This window comes from Pogona vitticeps, chromosome 3 (genome assembly GCF_051106095.1).
Source record: "Pogona vitticeps strain Pit_001003342236 chromosome 3, PviZW2.1, whole genome shotgun sequence".
Taxonomy (NCBI): domain Eukaryota; kingdom Metazoa; phylum Chordata; class Lepidosauria; order Squamata; family Agamidae; genus Pogona; species Pogona vitticeps.
Window position 1 is genome coordinate 255,550,268 of NC_135785.1, and position 27,410 is coordinate 255,577,677.

At 46.1% G+C, this 27,410-nt stretch overlaps 1 protein-coding gene across 1 annotated transcript in view; it reads left to right on the forward strand.

The window, feature by feature from the left end:
• The first annotated feature begins 14,513 nt into the window (after nucleotides 1-14,513).
• The window catches only part of LOC144588092 (uncharacterized), a 94,331-nt gene continuing 81,434 nt past the window's right edge, over nucleotides 14,514-27,410 (forward strand). The window contains exon 1 of the mRNA XM_078390143.1: nucleotides 14,514-14,944. The gene's annotated coding sequence lies outside the window, so the exon portion shown is untranslated. The remainder of the gene's footprint in view (nucleotides 14,945-27,410) is intronic.

Genomic DNA, 27,410 nt, shown 5'->3' on the forward strand with positions numbered 1-27,410 from the left:
TTGCGGGAAGGGATGTGCAAGCTACTGGATGCTGCAGAGTTCTTCCATGTGGATAGAGAGTAAACCAAGGAGGTGGGAGAGGGTAATGGTGGCTGTTGGAGCCTGTTTTTAGTCACAGAAAGTGAGAGGATTTAATAGACCTTCAGCTGAGGGTTAGCAACATACTGTAATGGTCCCAGTTGCACCCAGAATTCTTCCTTTGAGTTGCTGGGATAAAGAAATCACAAAATGGTGCCCTTGTGTTTTTTTCAGAATACCGTATTTTTCGCTCCATAAGACGCACCTCTCCATAAGATGCACCAAATTTTTAGGAGAAGAAAACAGGAAAAAATAATCTGTTTTCTTCTCTTAAAAGTTGGTGAGCCTTATGGAGAGGTCCATCTTATGGAACACACCCTAGGACCCTTTGGAGGCTCACCCTGCCCCCCCCCGGGGTCAGAGGGGGCGAAATCGCCACCTTCTGGGACTCTTCTGAAGCTTCCCAAGCCTCAAAAGAGTCCCAGAAGGTGGCAATTTCACCTCCTCTGACCCCGGGGGGGCAGGGTGAGCCTCCAAAGGGTCCTAGGGTGTGTTCCAGGACCCTTTAGAGACTAAACCTGCCCTCCCGGGGGTCAGAGGGGGCAAAATCGCCAGCTTCTGGGACTCTTCTGAAGCTTCCCAAGCCTCAAAAGAGTCCCAGAGGCTGGCGATTTCGCCCTCGCTGGCCCCATGCGGGGGCGGGGGGAGTGTAGTAAGAGTCCTGGAAGGCTCACTCAGACCCTTGCGACGCTCCCCCCACCCCCACAGGGCCAGGGGGGTGAAATCGCCAGTTTCTGAGAGTCTTCTGAAGCTTCCCAAACTTCAGAAGAATCCCAGAAGCTGGCAATTTCGGCAGCGCTGGCCCCGTGCGGAGGAGGGGGGAGCGTTACAAGGGCCTGAGTGAGCCTTCCCGGACCCTTGCAACGCTCCCCCCCCCCGGAAGCTGGCAATTTCGCCCTCTCTGGCCCCGTGGGTGGTGGTGGGAGTGTCGCAAGGGTCCTGGAAGGCTCACCCTGACCCTTGTGACACTCCTCCCCACGGGGCCAGCAGGGACGAAATTGCTTCCTTTGCTCCATAAGACACATAGACTCCCACACACACACACATTTTGGGGTAGAAAAGTGCATCTTATGAAGCAAAAAATACGGTAAATGATCCATCTGTTCTGTCTTCATCCTTAGGCAAAACACATGGGCTCCTCTGGAGGGTGGAAAACAAGTAGAAAGACAGATTTCCTACAGTAGAAGCTGGAGATAATTTTAACCAATGTACTGTGTTTTTTTTTAAAAAATAGGCTATAGAAACCAAATTGAGTAGATTTACCTAAAGTCTCATCTTCACGTGGTGTAAATTCCTCTCCCTCCGCTCTATCTGCTTCCTCCATATCTTTTCTTGAGATTGCCATGTCAGGGTGTCAAATCTCAGAAAGGTAAACATAGGAGTCTTGATAAGAGCTTGAACCATAGATGGACCCACTGCAGGACCGAGTGTCCAGAAGGAAACAAAAAGAGAGAGAGCAGATGTTGGCAATGCAGTTCTTTTTGGGGCCGTGTGGTTCGCAAAAAGATCCGGCAAAACTAACCCGCTGGCCAACATGGTGGCCACACCAAGCTTGAACAGTAAACCACTGGCTTGGTAAAACTCATGAAATCCCTACATCTTCTTCCTTTTGTTTTAAGGGAGAAGCCACTTTGAGAAACACACAGAAATATTGAACTTGTGTTCTCGTGAATCTGTTGAACACGGGCTGTGAAGTCAACGGGTTGGATCCAGGCCACTTTGCCGACATGTCACCACTGAAATGAACGCAAGTTATTTTTTGTGACTTCGCTCCTCTGACTTCAGTGGGAGCCAAGATGTAGGCCTTATTCTGGCTCCAGCCTTCTCTAAACTTTCTTGCTCCACAGCCGTACCATGGTGGGCTCCTTTGTGCGCCTGCGCACAGCTCCTGCCAAGGTTTTCTCAGGGTGAACTAGGCACATAGGTGTTTCTTGAGGAGAAGGCCTGTTACAAGCCATTCTTGTAAGAAAAGTCTGCCAACAGAAGGAAATGCCTGCAGAGCTGAATTAATTATAATGCTTAGATTCCTAGCTCATTAATAGGAGAAGCTATTCATGCACTTTTCCATGTGCATGCCGTTCAGTCTTAGCTTCCCAGAAATTCAGTTCTTTGAAACAAATGCCTTCCAACATTTCAGAGAACTGCTCCGTCATGTTTGGGAAAAGCTTTGTGGTACAATCCTGTCAAATGGCAACTAGGAGACTGAATGCTTCCTTGTGTGGCTTAAAACTACAGCGACTTATACCTGCATGTAGAGGACTAGTACATCAGGATGAATCTTACCGGGTGCTATTTTAAAAAAAATCTTTGGAGGCATTCAGTGTGTAACTCCACACCTGATCAGGTTGTATCCAATGTTGAATGTGCCCAGCATTTTATAACTACAGCTCAATCCGTTGAAACCCTGCAAGCAGAGATTTTGCTGTTTCTTTTAATGGGATTTGCGCGGTGTCAGCTACTAGAAAACTTACGCGCCCTCTTGCAAAGCTCCCTCTGGTTTGAGTGGGGATTTCTGTGAGAGGACAGAATTTCTGGCTGATTTCACTGGCCTTTATCTTATCAGAAGCAGCAATAAATAAATATGAAACGGAAACCTGTCTTTAGCCTACAGAAGGATCTCATCTCCCCCCACTCCACTTCTCTCTAAATGTTCCATGGTTTGTTTTACCAGCCTGCCTACGTGACTTTGCCATTTTCCAGACTCTTCCCGGCTACAACCCCCCACGTCTAAGATTTTTTTAAATTTTATTTTTATAGTCCCCTTTCCCTCGGCAGTGTCTGACAGCTAATGAGGCAAAGTGAACAAAAAGTCTTTTTTTTTTTTTGACAATTGGCTTATTCAAAGTCAGTTTTCTCCTCTGCTTTTCCTTTCTTTCTTTCTTTCTTTCACTCTTCCCCCTCTCCCTCCCCACCACGTAAACTAATCCGGCCTTCCCCAGAGACCCATTGCATTAAGCAATTAAGGCTTAATATATTTCACTCTATGTGATTGCATCTGTATTGACGCCAGTCTGGGCTGCACTGAAATGTTGCGTTCCTTGGCAGCTTCGCATTCACACAGATCAGTTGCATAATTTGTGTGTCAATTACAATTAAGAGAACATTCTCCAGCCATGAGATAGGGGCGCAGCTGACTCCTTACAGACCAAAAACTGAAATGCCTTTTTTTTCTTTATCAGGAAATTATTATTATTAATATTATTATTATTATTATTCAGCTGAAATGGCAGTGCTTTCCCTGCGTTTTTAAAGATCCAAAATGGGGACAGGGGAATTTTTAAAAAAAGAGAGAGCCAGTGGCTAAGTTTGGATGTTAAGTGATCCTGGCTGGGGGGTGGGGTCAGTTCTGATGGCTATAAAATTCTTACTTGGCTTCAGCATTCAGGGTGTGAGCACTGGCCGTTAAGAGTTTTATAATAATAATAATATAATAATGTGCCTTCAAGTCAATTCTGACTTAGAGTGACTCTTTTCAAGATTTTCCAGGTAGAAAATACTCAGAAGTAGTTTACCATCCCCTTCTTTTGCAGGTACCCTGGGACGGTGCAGCCGGCCCAAGGCCACCCAGGCTGGCTGCACTTTGCAAGAGGCCCAGTGGGGAATTGAACTCCCAACCTCTGGGTCTGCTGCCAGATACCTAAGCCACAGAGCTATCCATCCTTAGATATTTATAGAAGAGCAGAATTACAATAATCCATATAAATGTGTCTCTTTGTTTTGTGGTTGGGGGTACCCAACTGCCTTAAAAGCATGATGGCACCTGGCCAAGATGCCTTGAAAACGGGATTGGACAGATTCCTGGAGGAAAAGTCTATTGCGGGTTACAAGCCATGATGGGGATGTATCATCTCCAGCCTTAGAAGGAAGGGACCTCCAAATGCAGGGGAAGGGGGGATCCGGAGACAATTATATCTGGTGAGACCACCATGGCATCTGGTGGAGCCACCGTGAGATACAGTGGTGCCTTGACTTACGAACTTAATCCCTCCCAGAAGATGTTCGTAAGTCGAAAAGTCCGTAAGTCAAATCAACATTTCCCGTAGGAATGCACTGAAAACCGATTAATCCGTTTTGGCTGTTTTTTTGTTCGTATGTAGAGGCGCCGTTTGTAAGTCAAAACTGGTTAATCCGTCCTCTACCACTAGGGGGAGAAACTTTTTTAAAAACCTAAAATGATTTAGGATTTTAAAAAGGGCAGGAAAGGAGGGAGGGAGGGAACAAACACCTTTTAAAGAGAACACCTTTAAAACCAAGCAGCTTTAAACCAAACCAAGCACCTTTTAAACCATTTTTCACATTTTAAAATTACAGTGCCAGGCAGTCCAAAGTCCATTTCCTGCTTTCCCCGCATTTTTGTTGTTGTTCATTAAGTCAAAGCTCTGTTCGCAAGTTGAAGCGAAATTTTGCGACCAGAGCTGTTCGTAAGTCGAAATGTTCGTACGTCGGGGCGTTCGTAAGTCAAGGCACCACTGTACAGGGAGCTGATCTAGAGGAGCCCTTGGCCTGATCCAGCAGGGCTCTTCTGATGTTCTTATGATTTGTTTTCTCTATGTGGGCCTCAAAGACTGGCATGCTAGGTCAGGTTTTCATCACAGCTGGAGTGAGCTTCTTAGGGGAAGGCAAGGCTAGAACATAGATGGTTTGTGATGAAGTGGGCAAGAAGCTCTCCACCCTGGTTTCTGATGCACCGCAGAGGAGAGGTCCTTTTGTCACTGTTGTATCATTTTTGGCAGGACCTTTTTCTACCCGTTGCATTCCGTAGAGTGGATTACAACCCTTATCATGCCCAGCTCTCAAAACCATTGGGTGGCAGTGGATTGCAAAAAGCCATCTTGGGTATCTCGATTTACTGGAAGACCTTAAAGGAGGTGGCTTGTTGAGTTCAGCCGGCCGGGTCGTAGCCCATGAGCCACGCCAGAGAAAAATGGCGCCAGAATCTTGAGATCCCAGGGCAGTCTGTACCATTTTCAAACCACAGGGAGGCACATCAATACTGGAACACCCCTTCCCAAGTGAAAAGAGATTCCTGTCATTTAAAGCATAAATAAATAAATTGCAGATCATGGACAATGCATCTATGCCAAGTCATTCCTTTATGCTTGTTCTGGTTGCTACAGCATTGTTTAAAAAAACACGAAGCCCTATCTGGCCTCTGAAGTGATACCATCCACTTTAAGTGGATGCATAGACCAGACCTAAACTGTGCAGCTAGATGGACAGATTTTGCAAAATATGGCTGATTTTGTGTCCAAAGTGAAACCACAAGGGCTTGGAACGCCGGCTCTCACGCCTCTCTTTTCTTCATTATATAAACTTCTATTCTGAAACAATCCTCACCACTTCTCACTTGTCCCCTTACAACGACAGCAGGAATTGTTTTGACTCCGCAGATTCCTTCAGCCCTTTGACAGGCAGGTACGGGTCTTCCTGTTACTTAAATTGGGTCGGGTGTCACGGATGCCCCCCTCCCTTGCTAAAAAGGAAAAAAAAAACACCCTAAGGTAAACAGACACTGATTCTCCACCCTTTCTTTGTTGGTGATTGTACAGAAGAGTATGTTTATTGTAAATTTCTAATTTATCATTGTACAAAACCAAGACTTTGCTATTTAATTTTTGTATCAAAATAAATTTTTGTTTTATTAAAAACACGTCACATGGGGGGCGGTTCTTTTCCTTTGTCATAAAATATATTAAGAACTGGGGGGAGCTGGGAAATGTGTGATAATTGTACTACAGATCCCACCAGGCTTAGTTAGCGACGGATGATAGGCATGAAGCCCAACATCTGGATGATCACACATCCACATTCTTATCGTATATCATCATGGATGATAAATATCATGGAAGGTTCCCCATAGGACAAACGGGGGCCTGTGCCTGTACAGTATTTAACTACATCACATATTTCACAAATTCCTAGTGGGTAGGAGTGAATGGGTGTTGTCGGTCAAAACAGCTGCAGGGCTAATGATTGGATGGCCCTGTTGTCAAAAAAACCTGTGATACCCACAGACTCAAAGAGGATATCAGGGTTATCAGACCCCATGTCTTGTAGAAGCATCTGCTCCTACAGCTCTGTAGATGGTCATGGGCTTTGGCATGCTGGACTGTCTCTCCCAGAATTCCCCTGGCTCTGGAATTCTGGGAAGCATAGTCCCAACACACCGACTTGTGCATTACAACTTCTGCTTTTAAAAGTTTGAAATACCTCCACCCTGTTGCGGGGCGGGGGGGGGGGAAGAGTAGCTATTTTATCCGCTGCCTTTCCTAAAGCCACATCACAGCGGGAGTAAAACATGATTGATCTTTTCTGTGTTTCCTTTGTGTGTTGGGGGGTGGGGTGGGGGGGTGCAGGGCAGTTCTTGACTCAAGCTCCCCAGGGCACCTGGTCTACACTAGGACTTTCCAGGGGCGGCAGGGTGTAGGCTTTTGACGTTTACCTCCTCCTAGGGTCCTGATCTGCAGTGGGTCCCCATGCCTGCCTTCAGAACAGGGAGCCCCATTGTTTCAAAGGAGAGCAGTTGGCAGAGTTAAAAATAGCTGATTTGTTCCTAATCTGAACCAAGGCAGTGAGGGTCCTTTCTCTGGACCGAATGCCTGAAGTTGACCTCTTGGCAAGAAAAAAGAAAACCGCAATCAAGACCTGTTGTTATGTTCTGTCAAGCTGGACCTGACTTACAGCAACCCTCATGCAGTTTTCAAGGTAAGTGAGATACTCAAGGGGTGGCTTTACCGGTTCTACTCTTCCCAGTAAGTTTCCATAGCTAAATGGAGACTCAGGCTCTGTTCTCCAGGACCCTAGTCTGTCACTCTATCCATTACACCACATTGGGTCTCCCTGTGTGCATACTGAGTATCAAGAGCTAGTGAGCAGCAAAAGGCATATATATATATATAATTTTGAGTCTTAAGCACCCTATTGCAAACCATTGTATGGGAGAGAAAGAGAGAGGCGCAGAAGGTACTGGACTGGATGGGTAAATTCTTTGTTCTGATATTGACGTTAGGGCTCCCTGCTGATGTTTCAAACTATATTTTGTACCTTCTAAAGTTATTGATGGGGTTTACATAGTGTTGGCATCATCTGTGTTTCTGTTTGCTGGTTCCACCTTTCTGTGCATAAGCACAAGGCAGTGCAAGTCTCTCTCCTCTCCATCTTGTTGTCCCAACAACCCTTTTAAAATAGGCCAGCTTGAGAGAACGTGACAGGGCTATGCTGGGAGTTTTGCGGCTAACTTCTATGACTTGAGGCTAGATCTCCCCGAGTCCTAGGCTGATCCTCTTAACTTGACTGCACCACACTCTGGCTCTCATCAGTGGCATCATGATCACTTTTACCAGCTCACAGTAGATGTAAATAGATCAGTGGCTCTCACAGCTGCGATACAAGGGTATCTGCAAGCAGGATCTGAAAGCCTTAGGAATGGACCTCAACAGATGGGAAACCCTGACATCTGAGCGTTCAGCCTGGAGGCAGGCCTTCTGTGCCGTACTAGATGCCATTCCAAGTCCTCTATTCAAAGGATGTTATCATAGTGTCTTGAGACCAAAGTATGCCTACTGTTCTCAACCTTGGGTCCCCAGATGTTCTTGGACTGCAACTCCCAGAATACTTCACCACTAGCTGGGCGGGCCAGGATTTCTGGGAGCTGCAGTTCAAGAACATCTGCGGACCCAAGGTTGGGAACCACTGTAATAGAGAATTACTGGTATTCAGTAATTCTGCATCCAGTGGCCAGGCTAGCTCAGGGCATCTGGGGGTTGTAGTCCACATAAGTAATATTTCTTAAGTTCTGGACATCACGTAGTACAAACTCGCCATGGTCTTATAAATTTATGGCCAATGTGGCCCATAAAAATCTGGTCTCATCAAAACTTTGATGGCTTGAGTTCACGTTCTGGCCACCGTCCTTTGACTTAAATCAACAGCTTCTACCATTCGACATTCAAAGTCACAGGGTGTTCCACCTAACGCCTGTTAAGAGTGAGCCTGTCCTTCTCATATTTATGTTGGCCTTTAGCTAATTTCCTGGCAGCTACTCCCATTTCCTGAAGTTTATACTAAGGAAGAGACACGTCCTTCCTGAAATTCGGCGTGAAAATTTGCCCTTGGAGCAAAGTTGCTGAGCAGAGCAGAGCATCTTTGAAGAGTGGGTTGTCGTGGGCTAATGCCGGCCTTCTTCTGCGTCTGCCTCCAGAAGATCTCAGTCATGTTCTGAAATTTGCACTGCCATGACAGTAGAGCAGCTGGCCTAACTCAAGCCCTTCTTCTTAGGCATCCCTAAGTAGAAGGGCTTAGGTAACGCGCTCTGGACACCGCACTCAGGACACCGGCTCTATAGGCCTGGCACTGCATATGCACCACATCAAACCAGTGCAAGACAACAGGAAAAGTAACATTTATTAAAGACAACAAGACCCAGTGCTGAAACAGAGACTGTCCTCTCTTGGGCACATCATGAGAAGGCAGATTATCTGGGGGAAAAACAACAATGCTGGGAAAAGTGGAAGGCAGCAGGAAAAGAGGAAGGCTAAATACAAGATGTATTAACTCCCTAAAGGAAGCCAAAGACTTGAGTTTACAAGAGCTGAGCAGGGCAGTTGAGGACAGGACAGTTTGGAGGTCGCTGATTCATAGGGGCTCTGGGTAAGTCAGTGGCAACTGCCCATGACAACAGCAATGAATGAGTGACTTTCAAACTGCCTTATCATTAACCATGAACCAGACTTGCTCGTTCCTTCCTAGGGACCCATCCACATCTCCGTCTTCTGATTTCTTGCCTGCAAGTCTCCATCTGAACTGATAATTGAGATTTTAATTGGCTAATAAAGGCATCAGCCAGCCTTGTGTTTGGGGAGAATCTGGGCAGCGACCACATTTCTTGCCAGAATGAGATGCTGGAACACGTTGTTGGCTTTCCTTGAGTGCTTAAACTACTTGACACTCAGCCTTTTCCATAGAAACTGCAGTGCACATGCAGCCAGACCCCTACTTCCAAGTGCTCGGTTTTGTTATATATAGAGCAAGAAATGAGTGACCTCTAACGGCGGTCGCATGTAAAACTCACATAAGTTAGATGCATGCTGCAGAAGGTGGTGAGTGTGTAGAGGCAGAACCGACTGGCTAATGCATCGGGACCGGAGGTCACCGCCCACACTCACTGGTTCAAGTTCCCAGGCCATTCCTGCCTGCCTCCTTAGGAGGGGCCAAGGGTCAAAGCCCTGCCTCTGGTCCTCTTCTGCTGTTATCATCTCAGTTTCATCACACTGTGTAAAGGTAAAGGGAAAGATTCCCCTTGATATTTAGTCCAGTCGTGTCCGACTCTAGGGCACAGTGCTCATCCCGGTCTCCAAGCCGTAAAGCCAGCGTTTGTCCAAAGACAGTTTCCGTGGTCACGTGGCCGGTGCGACTAGACACGGAACACCGTGACCTTCCCGTCGAGGTGGTACCTATTTATCTACTCACATTTTTACATGCTTTCAAACTGTAGACATTCATATTTGGGAAGTCTCACTATGTGTTCCAGGGACCTGCTATAGCCCTGCCCCTTCTGATGCCACTTCCATCCTCCTGAATGCACGGAGGGTGATAAATTTGGACAGGAGAGCCTCTGCTACCTCTGAAGGAGCTCCATGTGAATCAGAACCCTTAGAATTAGGACAGAGACATCACAGGGCAGTTTTGTTAGAATCAATCATGGAATCATAGAGTTGGAAGAAGCCTATAAGGCCACTGAGTCCAACTCCCTGCTCAAGACAGGAAACCAAGTCAAAGGAGATCTGACAAAGGGTTGTCCAGTTTTCTCTTGAATGCCTCTAGTGTTGGGAGCACTCACCACCTCCTGAGTTCATTGGTTCCATTGCTGTACTGCTCTAACAGTTAAGAACTTTTTTCCTGATATTCAGCCGAAATCTGGTTTCCTGTAGCTTGTCCTGCATGTAAAACAAAGAATGTAGAATACAATTACAACCTGAGTCTCACATTAAGGACGTACATGTATTCTCCATCTTGCTGTATGGCACGGAATCCTGGTCTTTATGAAAAAGGCAGCCACATTTCCAAGGTGGATTCCTAAGCATTTCATGGGTACAGGTGACAAACAAAGAAGAACAAAAACAAATGAATAAAGCACAAGCAACAGCCACACATATCTTATCAGTGGCTCCCAAACTTGGGTCCCCAGATGTCCTTGGACGAAAACTCTCAGAAGACTTCTCTACTGCCTGTGCTGACCAGGAATTCTGGGAGTTGTAGTCCAAGAACATCTGGGGATTCCAGGTTGGGAATGATGGTCTGAAATGCACAAAGCTAGAAAATTTTGGTCAGGGGAACAAAATGCACAGCTTGCTACAGCTGAGCATTCAAGGTCAAAGGAAAGCAAAAAGCCATGGAAGAATGAGAAGAACTTACTGGTGAAAAACTTTAAATACTGGTTGAGCCATGCCACCCCATCCTTGTTTAGAGTGGCTTCATTCACAGCTAAAATAGCCATGATGCCATCTTGGAAGGAAGGAAGGAAGGAAGGAAGGAAGGAAGGAAGGAAGGAAGAGAAGAAAGAGAGAGAGAGAAGGAAAGAAGGAAGATAGAAGGAAGAAAGAAAGAGAAAGAAAGAGAGAGAGAGAGAGAGAGAGAGAAGGAAGGAAGGAAGGAAGGAAGGAAGGAAGGAAGGAAGGAAGGAAGGAAGGAAGGAAGAGAAGGAAGAAAGAGAAGAAAGAAAGAGAGAAGGAAGAAAGAGAAGAAAGAAAGAGAGAAGGAAGGAAGGAAGATAGAAGGAAGGAAGGAAGGAAGGAAGGAAGGAAGGAAGGAAGGAAGGAAGGAAGGAAGGAAGGAAGGAAGGAAGGAAGGAAGGAAGGAAGGAAGGAAGGAAGGAAGGACGAGAGAGTGAAGGAAGGAGGGAGGGAGGGAAGGAGGGATGAAAGGAAGAAAGGAAGAAAGGAAGAAAGGAAGAAAGGAAGGAAGAAAGAAAGAAAGAAAGAAAGAAAGAAAGAAAGAAAGAAAGAAAGAAAGAAAGAAAGAAAGAAAGAAAGAAAGAAAGAAAGAAAGAAAGAAAGAAAGAAAGAAAGAAGAAGAAAGGTTGTGATGTCCTTCATCTGGAGGCATGATGTTCAGCTGGGCCAGAAGATGAGAGACACTTTAGGGTTAAGCCACTGCAAAGTGGGTGCCCCTGGGGGGGGTCCTACTGAAACAATACAAATGACTTCTGCTGATGGAAACTAAGCTGTAAGAAAGGAGTGGTCAGTCTTCCAGCAGAGACAGAGATGGGATCTCACTTAAAAGGAAGCACAGGGGCGCGCACACGCACACACACACACACACACACACACACACTAACCCTGCATTTTCTTGCAAGAAAGGAGAAAAGGGGAAAGGTTTTAAAATCTGTTTACAAGCCTAGGAGGAGGAGGACAAGACAAGAGCTTTCATATTTCTCTTTTGGGAGTGTGTTGCGGACAAACCACTGTGAAAGGAGGGAGGCACCCTCCGAAAGACGTCACTGGGGCCCCCGTGCTAGCATCTTGTAAAAATAAAGAAACCACACGCTCCCGCTGAGGCAAAATACGTATGATTCTGCCCCCCTGGCCCCTAATAAATGATTATTATGTTGACGAGTACTGCCTGACACATTTTGCTGCAGGAAACAAATGATATGATAAATTATAATGGTGCCCCCTCCCATTTTACATAGGCAAGGCAATCAGCCGATCAGGACTATTTAGCATTTTACTGCAGCGTGCAGAGAGCTTATGCCAAACTTATTGACTCTTTAATAGAGGCCTTTCTCTCCAGCACTGCCAGTAACAAAACCTTCCAAACAGGCAAGAGGAGGTACATTCAGGGGCTCATATCACAGAATCGTCATAGGGTTGGAAGGGACCTTAGAGGTCTTCTAGTCCAACCCCCTGCCCAAGGCAGGAGACCTCATACCATCCCGGGCAGATGGCTGTCCAGTCTTTTCTTGAAAACCTCCAGCGATGGGGCACGCACAACATCAGGAGGAAAGCTGTTCCACTGCTGAATGGTTCTCACAGTCAGGAAATTCCTCCTTATTTCCAGGTTGGATTTCCCTCTGATGAGTTTCCACCCATCGGTTCTTGTCCTACCCTCAGGCGCCATGGAGAATAAATCAATGCCCTCTTCCCTGTGGCAACCCTTCAGATATTGGAAGACTGCTATCCTGTCTCCCCTCAGTCTTCTCTTCGTTAAGCTAAACATACCTAGTTCTTTTAGTCGTTCTTCATAGGATATAGCCTCCAGTTCCCTTGTCATCTTTGTTGCTATTCTCTGCACCCCTTCCAGGACCTCAGCGTCTTTTTTGTAGTGACTAGAATTGGACACAGCCACTCCCAAGTGTGGCCTCACTACCTCCTATCCTGAAGGCTGAGTGGAACATTCCAAATTGGACAAGGGGTGAGGCATTTAAAAACATCCTCCACCAAACTGGTTGAAACCAGCCCTCAGCTCAACTTAAGCAACATGCCTGGCCCATCATCTTTGCCATGACCATCATGGGACTTTCATTCATAATTTTTCTGCTCTGAGCCTGAGGAAGTGAATTTTTATCCATGAAAGCTTGTGTTTAATGCTTGATTTTTCATGATCTGAATACAGCTATAACCTATTATACATTTGGATTGAATACTAGTAGCAACCGCTGTGGAGAATGGGGATGAAGCCAAAAAGGAAGCCTCATGTATATTAATCCATTTACTGATACTGAAGGAGGGGGAAAAAAGGATCTGTAAAAGATCATATGTCACTGGAGACCAAGATCATCCACACTCTTGTATTTCAAATCACCATGTATGGGTGAGAAAGCTGGACAGTTAAGAAAGAAAAAAAATGGATTCATTGTGGTGCTGAGGGACAGCTTTGTGGGTACCCTGGACTGCCAGAAAGGAAAACTAGTGGGTCCAAGATCTGAGACTGCCCTACTTTGAGCACATCAATGAGAGAGCAGGATTCTCTGGAGAAGACAATAACACTGGGGATTGTTGAAGGCAGCAGGAAAAGAGAAAGGCCCAACAAGAGATGGATGGCCTCCCTAAAGAAAACCACAGGTTTATGTTTGCAGGAGCTGAGCACGGCTGTTGAGGACAGGACATTTTGAAGAGCGCTCGTTCATAGTGTCGCCATGAGTCAGGTGTAGTGGGTGGGGCGGAACTGACAGCACGTAAAACAACACACTTCTTTACAGAAATCCCCACAGATGGCTTCCATCTCTGCAGGTTTTCCGACAGAGACGTCTGCACCTAGAAGTAGATGTAAGTGACAGAAGTAGCCTCAGCTTAGCATCGACCTGGAAAAGGGAGAAGCCCCTCCATCTCTCTACCTACTGCCTTGCTACTGATTCAGATTACCTCTTACGTGAATTGGTGCTCTTTTCCAAGACAGCTGCTATCCTTTAGTACCTTGATTCTACTTGTTCCCTGGCCCTCCAAGCCTCTGACCCCTGGTAGGCAACAGCCTCCCTCTGCCCCATGAGAGAGAACAGTTCTTAACATAGACACGGTGCCTTGCTTCTCTCTGAGAGGGTGGTGTGCATGGGGTGTCAAGACAGGCTCCCATTCAGACAATCAGCCACTGTTCGTTGTCGTTGATCTGTGAGGGGATAATCCATCCCGCTAGAGTGGCATTTTTGAGGCCTCCAGAACTGTGTGTTTGAAGAATAGTTCTGAGGAACTCCAAAGCTTGCCTTCTTTGTAACTCTTTAGTAATCTCCTAGAGACGTTACCCCCCTGGCATCAGAAAGGGGGGGCAGCCTGTGGATCCGTTTTGGGAAGGGGCCACCCCTATGTCCTTTAGCTGCTTTCAGTGACTTTGGTTGGATGGGAGCTGGACCAAGAAGTCAGTAAAGTTTTGAGCAACTAAATCGCTTCTGAACCACCCCTCGTCGTTCAAATCAAGTGAGATGGCCACCGTCATGCCTGCAGTTTTCTATACCAAAACCCAGGTAGCTGTTACATACAGCCCTGATGTTACCTGTCTGTCATGGGTTTGGAGGGAAAGTTCCATCCTATGGGGAGTGGAAGGCGGGACATCAGGAGGAGGGGCTGTACTGTATATATATGTGATGCGTGTGTGGAGAAGTGAGGGAGACGCTGGGATGTGGCGAAGCAGCAGCTGGGAAGAAGAAGCTGGTGTGGGAGTCTGTGTGTCAGACAGGGTACTACTGTGTGTCAGAGTACCAACCTGATAGGTTCAGGTGTCTGTATGGTTAGCCAGAACTGATAGGTTCAGGGTCTGTGCTTCAAGTTAAGGGTTCTGTGTGAACCAAACTGTGTGTATGTAGGAGTGAAACTAAGCCACGTTACTAAATCTTATTCACCTGATCATTTTATTTTCCCTGTGTGTGATTTAAATAAACCTTGTTCTTTTATTTGTTTGAAAATCCATCCCTGGTCTGTGTGACTTCTTATAGGGAATGGTTGGTGGCAGCTTAGCTAATGTGTGGCGGATCCCAGTAGGTCTGGGTTTGTCACATTGATTGGTGTCCAGCGTGTGGGATACGACTGGTCCAGTTGTCCAGCGGTCCAGCCAAGCCTTGGCAAGTGTGCCCAGAGCAAGGGGGGTCTAGTCAGGGACAATCTCAGAGCACGTAGGTAATCTTCTAGGTGTACCTCACGGGGGGGTGCACTAGTAGAAGAACGTGTAACCTCAGATTGGGGACTAGATTAGGGAGCTCTGAGGCAGCCTGTTTTGGCGGGAAAAAGCTGAGGCAAAACTGTGAAATAGCAGTGAGCTAGTTTGTCTGCTGAGAGGCCCAGCAGAGGGGGGTAGACTCTAACTCGCTACAGTTGCAAGTAGTGCTGAAGGACAGCAGCAATCTATAGGGAAAGCTGGTTCTGAGGCAAAAAAAAAAGTGGTCGTTTTATTTTGAGGCTTGACTTTTAAAGCAGCTTGTTCTGAGGGGGGATTATGCCCTTGACTTGAAGCCAAATGGCAGAAATGGGTGAAGTGAAAGACCCCCAGGTTGACCAAGGTTCTGAGGAGGAATTTGGCTCAGTGCAGGGTGACAGCACGGGAGAACAGAACCCAGAACTTAGAAAATTGCTCATAGCCCAACAGCATGAACTGAGGATGAGGCAATTTGAAATGGAGGAAAGGGAAAGAGAAGAAAGATTAGAGAGAGAAAGAAGGGAGGAAAGGGAGAAACAGAGACAATTTGAATTGGCATTGGAGAGAGAGAAAATGGCGTTTGAGCTAAGGAAATTGGAACTGATGAATCAGAAAAATAATAACAATAGGGATTCTGAGGGAGGCCAATTGTCTAAAGCTGACCTAAAGAAATTCCCTGTGTACCACAAGGGAGATTGTCCTGAGGTGTTCTTTTCCTTAGTGGAAAGAGCGTTTGTGGACTTCTCAGTGAGGGAAACTGAGAAGATGACCATCATGCGATCTTTAATCAGTGGTAGCCTGGCTGAGGTTTATTCAGAGATGCCTGAGGAACTGATGAAAGATTTTGCAGAGTTTAAAAAACTGGTGTTTGCAAGACATGGGATAAATGCGGAACAGCTGAGGCAAAGATTCAGGTCCCTCACAAAGAAACCAGAGCAGACTTTTACCCAAGTGCGGGCTCAATTGGTGAGGCTGCTTGAGAAATGGCTATCTCAGGAGGGGACAGAGACCTTTCAGCAGCTCAAAGACTTGATAGCGCTGGAACAGTTCTATTCAGTCCTGCATGGGGAACTGAAATTCCAGGTGAGGGAAAGGAACCCAAAATCTGTGGCAGAAGCAGCCGAGATCGCAGATTTTATTTCCCAAATAAGAAAGCCCTTGGGTGAGGGGAAAGCGATGGGAAAACCTAAAGAAACCTACAGCAAGTACTCTCAGGGACCAGGGAAAAACCAGCAAGGGGGAGGGGCCCATGGTGCAGGGAAGCCCTCAGAAATGAAACCAAGACCTCAGATTTTGGAGGGAAAACCAAAACAAGATGAGAGAGAATAAAAATACACCAGAAAATGTTATTTCTGTCAGGGAAAGGGCCATCTAATCTCAGAGTGTGAGAAATTAAAGCAGCTAAAAGGAATTGTGCCTCAGGATTCGAGTGGGACCAAGCCAAAAGCTGTGTTCTGTGTCCAGAAAGAGCAAGGCTCCTTGTCACTGAGGGAGCCTGTTGCCATGGCTACTCAATCTGGAACAGCTACATCTGCTGATCAGGCTGAGGAAAATGGTCCTCTTGTAGAGGTCAGGCGCTGCCTACTGGTGAGAACAGATTCTCAGTTGTTTGAGACAGCAGGGGTGGACGTAGGAATACTTGGCCATCAGTATCGGGGGCTGCGGGACACTTGTTCTCAGGTGACCCTGTGCCATCCAGATATTATTCCTAGGGAATATGTGATCCCAAATGAGAGCATGAAGGTGGCAGGGATTGAGGGGCAGGTGATCTCTCTGCCAGTAGCGGAGGTGCCTGTGAACTTTCAAGGCTGGAGGGGAGTGTGGCGGCTAGCGATTTCATCGACTCTGCCAGCAGCCATGCTCGTGGGAAATGACCTGGCTGAACATGTGAAACGGGTGCTAGTGATTACACGTTCACAAGCCACCATGGAGACAGTTCAGGGGGGTAATGATGAGCCATAGACGGAAGCAGGGGGGAGTTCAGAAGCTGTGGTGGAAACCTTAACCACAGACAGCAGATTTGGACAAGAGCAAAAGGCAGACGCCACTCTCCAAAAGTGTTTTGAACAGGTGACTGACGCCCAGCTAACACCTGAAACCCCAGTGAGATTTCTGGAGAAAAAGGGGATTTTATATAGAGAGACCCTGAGGAATATCTCAAAAGGGGGAGATGGGATCAGAAGTCAGCTAGTGGTACCTGAAAAGCATCGCCCCATGATCTTACAAAGGGGGCACTCTGACATGTTTGCTGCACACTTAGGGGTGAACAAAACACAGCAGAGAATCACACAGAATTTCTACTGGCCTGACATAGGGAAGCAGATCAGGGAGTTCTGTAAACAATGTGATGTGTGTCAAAGGCAGGGGAATAACCGTGACAGGACCAAAGCAAAGTTGTGCCCTTTGCCTGTGATTGACACTCCGTTCAAATGCATAGGGGTGGATATTGTGGGACCTTTGCCCAAGGCCACAAAGAGGGGGAACAGGTTCATTCTCACCATTGTGGACCATGCCACGAGGTACCCTGAAGCCATACCCTTGACTAACATTGAAACTAACACAGTGGCAGATGCCTTGGTGGGGTATATGTCCAGGATGGGATTTGCCTCAGAAATAATCACAGATTTGGGCGCATCGTTCACATCAAAGCTCATGAAACGCTTATGGCAAATCTGTGGAATTAAGCACAAGGAAACTACTGCCTATCATCCTGAAAGTAATGGGTTAACTGAGAAGTTCAATGGGACTCTAATGCGCATGATTAGGGCTTACTTGGCAGAGAATCCAAACAATTGGGACCAGAAGCTGCAATCCCTTTTGTTTGCTTATCGATCAGTGCCACAAGCCAGTACCGGGTTCAGTCCATTTGAACTTTTATTTGGGAGAAGGGTGAAAGGGCCCCTTGATTTGATCAAACAAATTTGGGAGCAGATCACCCAGGATGACCCACAAGACGTTGTGACATACATAGACACCTTGATGAATGACCTAAAGAGAAATCTAGAGCTGGCAGCAGAAAACCTGCAAGCGCAGAAGGTCAGACAGAAAACATGGTATGACCACAAAGCTAGAGAGAGGCACTTTGACCCAGGGGAGGAAGTGCTTTGGCTTAGGCCCTGCAGGGAGAACAAACTGCAGCTCAAATGGGCAGGACCATATAGGGTCATTTCCAAGATGTCAGACCTGAACTACCTTATAGAGCATGAGGAGAACCAAGCAAGGAGGGTGGTTCATGTGAATGCCCTAAAACCCTACTATAGAGGGGAACAGAGGGTTTTATTTGCGATAAAAGCAGCTGAGAGTGAGGAAGCTGAGTTACCCTTCTGGGAGGGTAGAGGGGAAGTAAAATACAACCCAGAGGAGGTAAAGATCAGTCCTGCACGCACCCAAGACCAGCAGCAAGAACTAAAAATGCTGCTTAGTAAATATCAACAGGTGTTTTCCAACAAGCCGGGGATAGTGAAGGGAGTGATGCATCGGATCCACACAGGGGATGCACCCCCGCAGGCAGTATCCCCATACCGAGTAACGGGACCCTATAGGGACAAGGTGCGGAAGGAGCTGGACGAGATGCTTAGGGAGAACATAATTGTCCCCTCTTCTAGTCCTTGGTCCTCTCCGATAGTCCTTGTGGACAAGCCTGATGGGAGCATTAGGTTTTGTGTCGATTACAGGAAATTAAACTGTGTAACCACTCCTGATGCCTACCCAATGCCCAGGCTAGACAACCTGATTGAAACCATAGGGGGTTGTCGGTTCATCTCATCATTGGACCTGGTAAAGGGATATTGGCAATTAAGAATTGATCCCAGGGATCAAGAAAAGACCGCCTTTTGCAGCCCTTTTAGTCTCTATGAGTTTCGAGTCCTGAGCTTTGGTCTCAGAAATGCACCAGCCACATTCCAAAGGCTGATGGACCAGACCTTGGCAGGGCTCAGTGACTTTACAGTGGCCTACATTGACGACATAGGGATCTTCAGTAAGACCTGGGAGATCACCTGATACACCTGGAATTAGTGCTGCAGAGGTTAAGTGCAGCAGGGCTAACAGTAAAGGCCAGCAAGTGTCAGCTGGGTAGCCCAGAAATAAAATACTTGGGTCACATGGTAGGGGGAGGAGTGATAAAACCCCTGGAGGCCAAAATAGAAGCTGTTCGTGATTGGCCCAGACCCAACACCAAGAAAAAAGTCAAATCATTTCTTGGGTTGGTGGGCTACTACAGAAAGTTCATCCCGAGGTTTAGCGAGATTGCGGCTCCGCTGACCGATCTGATGAGGAAGAAGGCTGATGACCGCATCCCGTGGACCAGCGACTGTGAGGCGGCGTTCCAGAGGTTGAAGGAGGCGCTCGTCCAGTATCCAGTGCTGCGTGCTCCAGACTTCGACCGGGAGTTCATCATCTACACCGATGCGTCTAACAGCGGGGTAGGAGCAGTTCTGTGCCAGGAGGATGAGAATGGTGACCAGCATCCAGTGTCCTACCTGAGTAGGAAACTCCAAAAAGGTGAGAGACATTTGGCAACCGTGGAGAAGGAGTGTTTGGCCATAGTCTACGTGATCCAGAAGGCCAAGCCTTACATCTGGGGAAGACATTTTGTTCTGTGCACTGACCATTCACCACTGCAATGGTTAAAGACAATGAAAACCCACAATAGCAAACTTATGAGGTGGGCTTTAAACCTACAGGACTATGACTTTGAAGTGAAGGTGGTCAGAGGGTCAGTGAACTGTTTTGCTGACGCCTTGTCAAGAAGACCTGAAGAATGAAGACGGCAAAAGAAACATGGACTATGTATATATATTGATGACAAAAAGTTAAATGTACCTGTTTTTTGAACTTGGTTTGTATGAATAAAGGTAAATTGATGTAATGTATGTGGTAAATGTTTAAATGCCTAATTGCTATGGTTAACTTAGAATGTAAGTATAAGTAAGTATGATATTGTATGTATAAATGTTTTTGTGTGTTTTATCCAGGTTGTTTTTTTGGGAAAAAGCACCTTAGCTTTCCCCCTACAAAACAACTTATAAAGAGGGGAGGTGTTACATACAGCCCTGATGTTACCTGTCTGTCATGGGTTTGGAGGGAAAGTTCCATCCTATGGGGAGTGGAAGGCGGGACATCAGGAGGAGGGGCTGTACTGTATATATATGTGATGCGTGTGTGGAGAAGTGAGGGAGACGCTGGGATGTGGCGAAGCAGCAGCTGGGAAGAAGAAGCTGGTGTGGGAGTCTGTGTGTCAGACAGGGTACTACTGTGTGTCAGAGTACCAACCTGATAGGTTCAGGTGTCTGTATGGTTAGCCAGAACTGATAGGTTCAGGGTCTGTGCTTCAAGTTAAGGGTTCTGTGTGAACCAAACTGTGTGTATGTAGGAGTGAAACTAAGCCACGTTACTAAATCTTATTCACCTGATCATTTTATTTTCCCTGTGTGTGATTTAAATAAACCTTGTTCTTTTATTTGTTTGAAAATCCATCCCTGGTCTGTGTGACTTCTTATAGGGAATGGTTGGTGGCAGCTTAGCTAACGTGTGGCGGATCCCAGTAGGTCTGGGTTTGTCACATTGATATCCTTGACCTTCGGCCTTTGGCTGCTACACTACTGCCAGAGCTGTTGTCCAAGGTGAGGTGAGGTTTTGAAGTGATTTAGTTCCTCAAACCTCCTCAGGCTTGGTGTTCGAGCTCCTTGGTCAGAAGCTCTTGGCTTCTCCCAGTGTCATGTGAAATGACTGCCACCCGACGGGCGGCACAATTGAGCTACGTGATAGTGCTCCGTACCAAGGTTGGTTCAGAGGACAGCTCTTCTGTGATGAGAACACACCAACCTGTTTTTCTCTGTCACAAGGGACTTTTTACACAGTAGAGACGGGGTGGTGGGGCAGGGTGGGAGGAGAGCGAGACCCCATAGTCTTTCTTTGGAGGACAAAGCATTGTGGGGGTATCCCTCCCTATTTGAAAGATTACCTTGATTTCATAGTCTTGCCATCACATTAAACAGGAACAACAAAGAGGCTCTACATGGAAGAGCATCAAAGGTGGCTTTGTTGTAGCTTTTGGGATTTAACAGGGAGCTCTTTGCTTTCATATGGAGATTTCCTGCACCGGATTACCATGGTAATCCCTTGCACTCTTTTCAATCCACTGGTCAGCCAGTGGCCTTAGACTTTCGTCTATTAACTGGAGGTTAATTGGAATCTCTGGCAAGCCTTCAAGCCCCTGTTGAAAGGATGTACATGGTTTTCCTGACTTGTACCAGTAAATACCAAAAGGGGTCCAGCGGGAAGCACAAAAGCATCATCATGACTGTTGTTCTGCTGTAATTGCTTTGCTGAATGACCTAAGTAGGGTGTGTGAGCCAGACTCCATTGTGAGCCTGGACTCCTAAGCAGGATCACCCAAGGCATAATGGTCACAGCTGAGACACCAGACTAAGATGCATCCACCCTCTTCAAGGCAGGTACTGTGGCCGCAGCAGCTGAAGGTGGCGCTGGTGGAAGAGGCACCCGGGTAGGTGGGACTCATCAGCCCTGGAAGGCAGCCCATCTAGGAGAAGGAAAACTCCAATTCCAAACCTCCACTGACTTGTGGCTATGTCCACTCATGGAAAAGGCTTCAAGAGTTAACCTAGAGGCAAAATTCGGAGCCGGAGTCCCAAAGGCAGTTCGTGTCGTTCTGCCAACTCCTGCGATGTCGTTGGAACCAGTTGTATTGGCTCTTGCCTTTCCATTGGACTATTTCAGTGACGTGGAGAGGTGGAATTTGCTGCTTGGGTAACAGCCTATCCTTCATATTATTTTACCCAGACTTCATGCTCTGGAGAGGACACTCCAGCTTCGTATACAGCGTCAAAGTCCTCCATACAGAGCACGTTACCATAGTCTCACGAGACTGAAGGATGCCTATGATGATGGAAGAGGCAATGGTGGTGATGATCAGCTTTTGTTTTTTGTTGCAAATTGGTAATGATAAAACCACTGCAGAACTTTGCTTCCCATGAAAAGTGTATGATGAAGCAGTCCAAAATGAAATTAGAGATGGTGCTGCAAGATGAGACTCCCTGGTCGGAAAGCACTCAGTCAGCTACTGGGGACAAGCAAAAATCAAATATTAATAGCTCTGTTGCTAATGGTGCAACTAGATCAAAGCCCAAAGGACATCTAGTGGCTGAAACACAGAGAAGTGAAAGGAAAGTTTGATGCTGCACAAAACATATCATTGGAACATGGCATGTAAGAAGTATGAATCAAGGGAACCATAAAGTCCTCCTGTGGCTCAGTGGTTAAACTACAGTACTGCAGTCAAGGCTCTGCTCATTGTTGTTGCTTGTTTGTTAAGTCGTGTCCGACTCTTCGTGACCTCATGGACCAAAGCACACCAGGGCCTCCTGTCTTCCACTGCCGCCCCAGAGTTTGGTCAAATTCATATTGCCAGCTTTGATGACACTGTCCAACCATCTCATCCTCTGTCATCCTCTTCTCCTCTTGCCTTCACACTTTCCCAACATCAGGGTCTTTTCCAGTCTTCTCTTCTCTTCTCATGAGATGGCCTCAGCTTCAGGATCTGTCCTTCCAGTAAGCACTCAGGGTTGATTTCCTTCAAAATGGTTATGTTTGTTTTCCTTGCAGTCCAGGGGACTCTCAGGAGTCTCCTCCAGCAACACAATTCAAAAGCATCAATTCTTCAGCGGTCAGCCTTCTTTATGGTCCAACTCTCACTATGCGGACCTTTGTCGGTGAAGTGATGTACAGTATCTGCTTTTTAAGATGCTGTCGAGGTTTATCATTGCTTTCCTCCCAAGAAGCAGGCATCTTTTAATTTTGTGGCTGCTGTCCCCACCTGCAGTGATCATGGAGCCCAAGAAAGTAAAATCTGTCACTGCCTCTATATCTTCCCCTTCTATTTGCCAGGAGGTGATGGGACCAGTGGCCATGATCATAGGTTTTTTGATGTTGAGCTTCAGACCATTTTTAGAGCTCTCCTCTTTCACCCTCATTAAGAGGTTCTTTAATTCCTCCTCAATTTCTGCCATCAGAGTGGTATCATCTGCATATCGGAGGTTGCTGATATTTCTTCCAGCAGTCTTAATTCTGGCTTAGAGGTACTCCTGTCCAGCCTTTTGCATGACGTGTTCTGCATATAAGTTAAATAAGCAGGGAAGACCATAAGAGGCATCTTGGTAGAAAAGTAGCAGCAACGCAAAATCCAGCCGGATGCATTATGCCATGGGGTCATTCTCTAGCCTTCCTCTTGACTCTTTAAAATCTGAGCAACTTTTCAAATTCAACAGTAATACACATGTCCAGCAGGTAGCGCTATTGGCCAGCAGAAGTAAGGGAGACTTCTGAAAACGTGATGATTCAAAGGCCAGGAACAAGAAGCTGTTAAAGGAGGACGGGAGCACAGACAGAGTTCCTACTCCAGTCCTCTGAAGATGCCAGCCACAGAGACTGGCGAAATGATAGGAAGAACAACCTTCAGAACACGGCCAAAGAGCCCGAAAAACCCACAACAACCATTAGCCTGGACAACCCACAACAACCAAAGGAGGACTATTATGTTTTTTTCTGATTGAAAAAAACAAAGATTTGTCATTGCAGACTCAAAGAGATCGAGACACCCCGAATGTTGTAATGGATTTTCTGGGAAGTTCTCGTGGTTTCTTGGAAAGCTCTGTTAACATACAGCGAAGAATAATTAACACCTTGAAATGAATTATCTGGAGCTTTAAAGTTGCTGGTGGCACTGCGGGCTAAACTGCAGAAGCCTGTGCTGCAGGGTCAGAAGACCAAGCAGTCGTAAGATCGAATCCACGTGACGGAGTGAGCGGCCATCGCTTGTCCCAGCTCCCGCCAACCTAGCGGTTCGAAAGCATGTAAATGCAAGTAGATAAATAGGAACCACCTCGGTGGGAAGGTAACAGCATTCCTCGTCTAAATCGCACTGGCCATGTGACCACGAAAGATTGTCTTCGGACAAAACGCTGGCTCTATGGCTTGGAAACGGGGATGAACACTGCCCCCTAGAGTCGAACACGACTGGACAAAAATTGTCAAGGGGAACCTTTACCTTTACCTTTACCTTAAAGTTGCTTGGACACCAGGTGTCATGTCATGTTTTCCCTTCCACCTGGTCCCACTCTTATCCCCAGACCAAAATCGTGACCTTTACAAAAATGGGATTCTTCCCCGACCCCATAACAAAACAGAAACAGTGACAGAAACACGGCCCAAAATGGAGGCTAAAATACTTCCCTTTGGCACTGGAAACATATACTGCCAAAATGGGAGTTACTTGTCGGAAAACGGAAGCCTTCAATTGCTTCCTTGAAGCAAACTAGGCCAGGTCTCTGACATATTTATTATCCACAACACAAAGGAAACAGTTCCAGGTGTACAGACTTCAAAGCCCTAAAATAAAGTACAAATACAGAAGATCACTACACAGATTCACCTTTTCAGTGTCCCATTGCGCAAACAAAGAGAAATTGTACTACTGCAGCTAATGGTTCTCAACCTTTTTGGAGTAGCAACCCCTTTTTATAACAGCCAAGTAACCTGCAACCCCCACCTGCCATGTTTGCATAAAAAAAGGCATTTTTAATGGGGGTGAAGTCATCTATCCTCAGAAAGTAGAGGTGTCTTCCTCTCCCAAAAGGCCTGTTTCTCATACCTATTTTTGTTGTTTAGTCGTTTAGTGACGAGGTTTGTCATCTCTTTCCTCCCAACAAGTAGGAGACTTTTAATTTCGTGGCTGCTGTCACCATTTACAGTGATCATGGAGCCCAAGAAAGTAAAATCTGTCACTGCCTCTATATCTTCCCCTTCTATTTGCCAGGAGATGATGGGACCAGTGGCCATGAGCTTAGTTTTTTTGATGTTGAGCTTCAGACCATTTTTTGCACTCTCCTCTTTCACCCTCATTATTTTAATAGAGAATGCTATACATAGCAGGGTCTCTGACTTCCTCAATCGTCCAGTTCTTATAATGATATACAGCAGTGGAAATATATTTTTCTAGCAAGGGCTTTACATAGCATGGTCCCTCGCTTCCTCTACTGGCCAATTCTAGTAACTTCACCTTTAGGAATATATATATTTCCAGGATTTTTCTTTTCAAACTTTCAACATTTTCAGATAAGTGAATCAGCACATACTGAACCTGTGGAAAGGGGGCTCCTACTGTATTGCCCCCCTCCCATCTAGCAGACATGTTGTTTGTTCATTTCTTATCATGTATTTGGATATTTTCTTCCAATTTTCATGCCACTATGAAAAAAACTGTAAGGTTGGAAATGGATAAATTAAACCCTGATGCTTCACTATTTTAGATTAGGCATCCTTCAGTCTCAAGAGACTATGGTAACGTGCTCTGTATGGAGGACTTGGAACAGCATCTAGTGTGGCTGAGAAGGCTGATTCAAGAGTGACAATCCCTTCCACACTGAAGACAAATGCAAACTGTCCCCTGTCCAGCTCCCTGGTTTTGCTGGTCTCGGGACTGCTTCTTTGCCTTGGCCTGCTGGACAAGGGTCTCTTCAAATTGGGAGAGGCCATGATGCACCGCCTGCCTCCAGGATAAACACTCAGATGTCAGGGTTTCCCATCTGTTGAGGTCCATTCCTAAGGCCTTCAGATTCTGCTTGCAGATCTCCTTGTATTGCAGCTGTGGTCTCCCTCTGGGGCAATTTCCCTGCACTAATTCTCCATACAAGAGATATTTTGGAATCCGACCATCACCCATTCTTACAACATGCCCAAGCCAACATAGACGTTGCTGTTCAGTAATGTATACATGCTAAAAATTCCAGCTCGATCTAGGACTACTCTATTTGGAACTTTGTCCTACCAGATAATCCCAAAAATGCATCAGAGACAACACATATAGAACGTGTTCCACTTGCTCTCCTGCCGTGCATAAAGGGTCCAGGACTCACTGCAGTACAGGAGTGTGCTCAGGACACAGGCTCTATAGACCTGGATCTTGGTGTATACCGTCAGCTTCTTATTAAGCCATACTCTCTTTGTGAGTCATGAGAACATGGTGCTTCACTATTAGAGCCATCCCATTTCTCAGAAGCTGATCTCTATTAGTTTCCAAATGAACATTTTGTATCTACCTACACACTAAAGAAACCCCTACACCCTGTTGTCATGGCCATTTTTAATAAGCTTTGTTATGGAAAGAAGCAAAAGAGAACATGATTACAGCAGTCTATGAATAGCAAAGAAAGGTAATTAGGGCTGAACAACGATACAGTTGAGCAGTTTTTGAGAGCGACCCTGTGGTCAGTGCAACACTCAATATGACATTAGTAACTAGGCAGTGACTTTGATGTTCTTTGCCAGTTACCCATCTGAGATTAAAATGTTCAAATTACAAAGCTTTTTTTTTTACTGGGGTTACACGAGGAAATCATAAAGGGAATCCCAAGAATGATCTAGTCCATCCCTTGTGATGTTGGAAAGTATCCTCGGCAAGTGGCTATCTAACCTCTGCTTTTAAATACACACACAAACAAACCAGCTTCCAATAAAGTCCACTGCCTTCTAAGGCAGTCTACTCCATCGAATAGCTCTTCCTGTCAAGAAACTCTTGCGAAATGTTTAGTCAAAATCTCCTTTCCTGAAGTTTGAGTCCACCTGTTCAGATCCTACCTGCTGGAGCCATAGGTAAGACATCAACTAAGAATTTAAGTGACAACAATCTTTACTGAATAATTTTATCCCACCTGGATAGGAAATGTCTTACAGCAGTGGTTCATATCCTATTTTTTTACAAAAAATAAAAAAAAATTAAAATGGAGTGAGGCAGGCTGTTTGACTGGACAATCAGATGCCTTTTCTTTATTTGCAAAGCTCTGCTTCTAAAAGTGTGCTAACCATATGTGAAGGGGTATGCTTCTTCTGAAGTAATGGAGACCACAAGCAATACCCCGATGGCATTTGTCATATTGATGGAAACCCAGAATGAGTATTCAGCCAACTAACATTTATTAGCGCTATCAACTCCAATTCTCCACCAGACAGTTCCCTTCACCGCATTATCCATAGAGGAATTAGCCTAAGTCTAGAAAGTCTCCTTTATAGAAGGTTGTCTTCACCATACCCTGCAGCCCATATAATAAGAGTTAAGGCTTTCAGACCTTCAGTGTCCTTCTCTCTGATTTCGGCTGATGCAGGCATTTGAATTGTTACTCACAGTGCAAACGAAGCTGCTGGGTCAAAGTTAGGTGTTTTTTTTTAGCTCTGCTAGACTTCTCCTGCTTGCCTCAGTCGTGACCCTTGGTCTAGTCCTGGTTTTGCCATGCTCCTCATTCAGAAGCCCCTCAAGCAGTGAACAGAGGAGGACAGAGTCCAAGGGAGAGCGGCTTCTTGAAGCTGCAAAGCCAGCATACAAGGTGAGTCCCACATTTCCTCAGTCCACTCTGGGGATCTATCCAGCTCTAGGCTTCACCCCCTTCCTCCTTATTCCCACCAACTGCTCCCAGTTCTGCCTCGATCTCCCTTTTATTCACCTCTTGGCAGGAAATTCTCTTTTGACAGGCTTTCACCCATCTTTTAAAAAAATCTTCCTGCTGCTCTGGGTCTTTCCCGCCTCCTGGTTTCAATGGAGAATTCACTCCAAGCAAGCCCTGAGAGAAGGGATCCAAACCTGCATCCACCAGGTACTTTATAAAAATAACACAAAGGATCACATACATCCACCAAAGCTG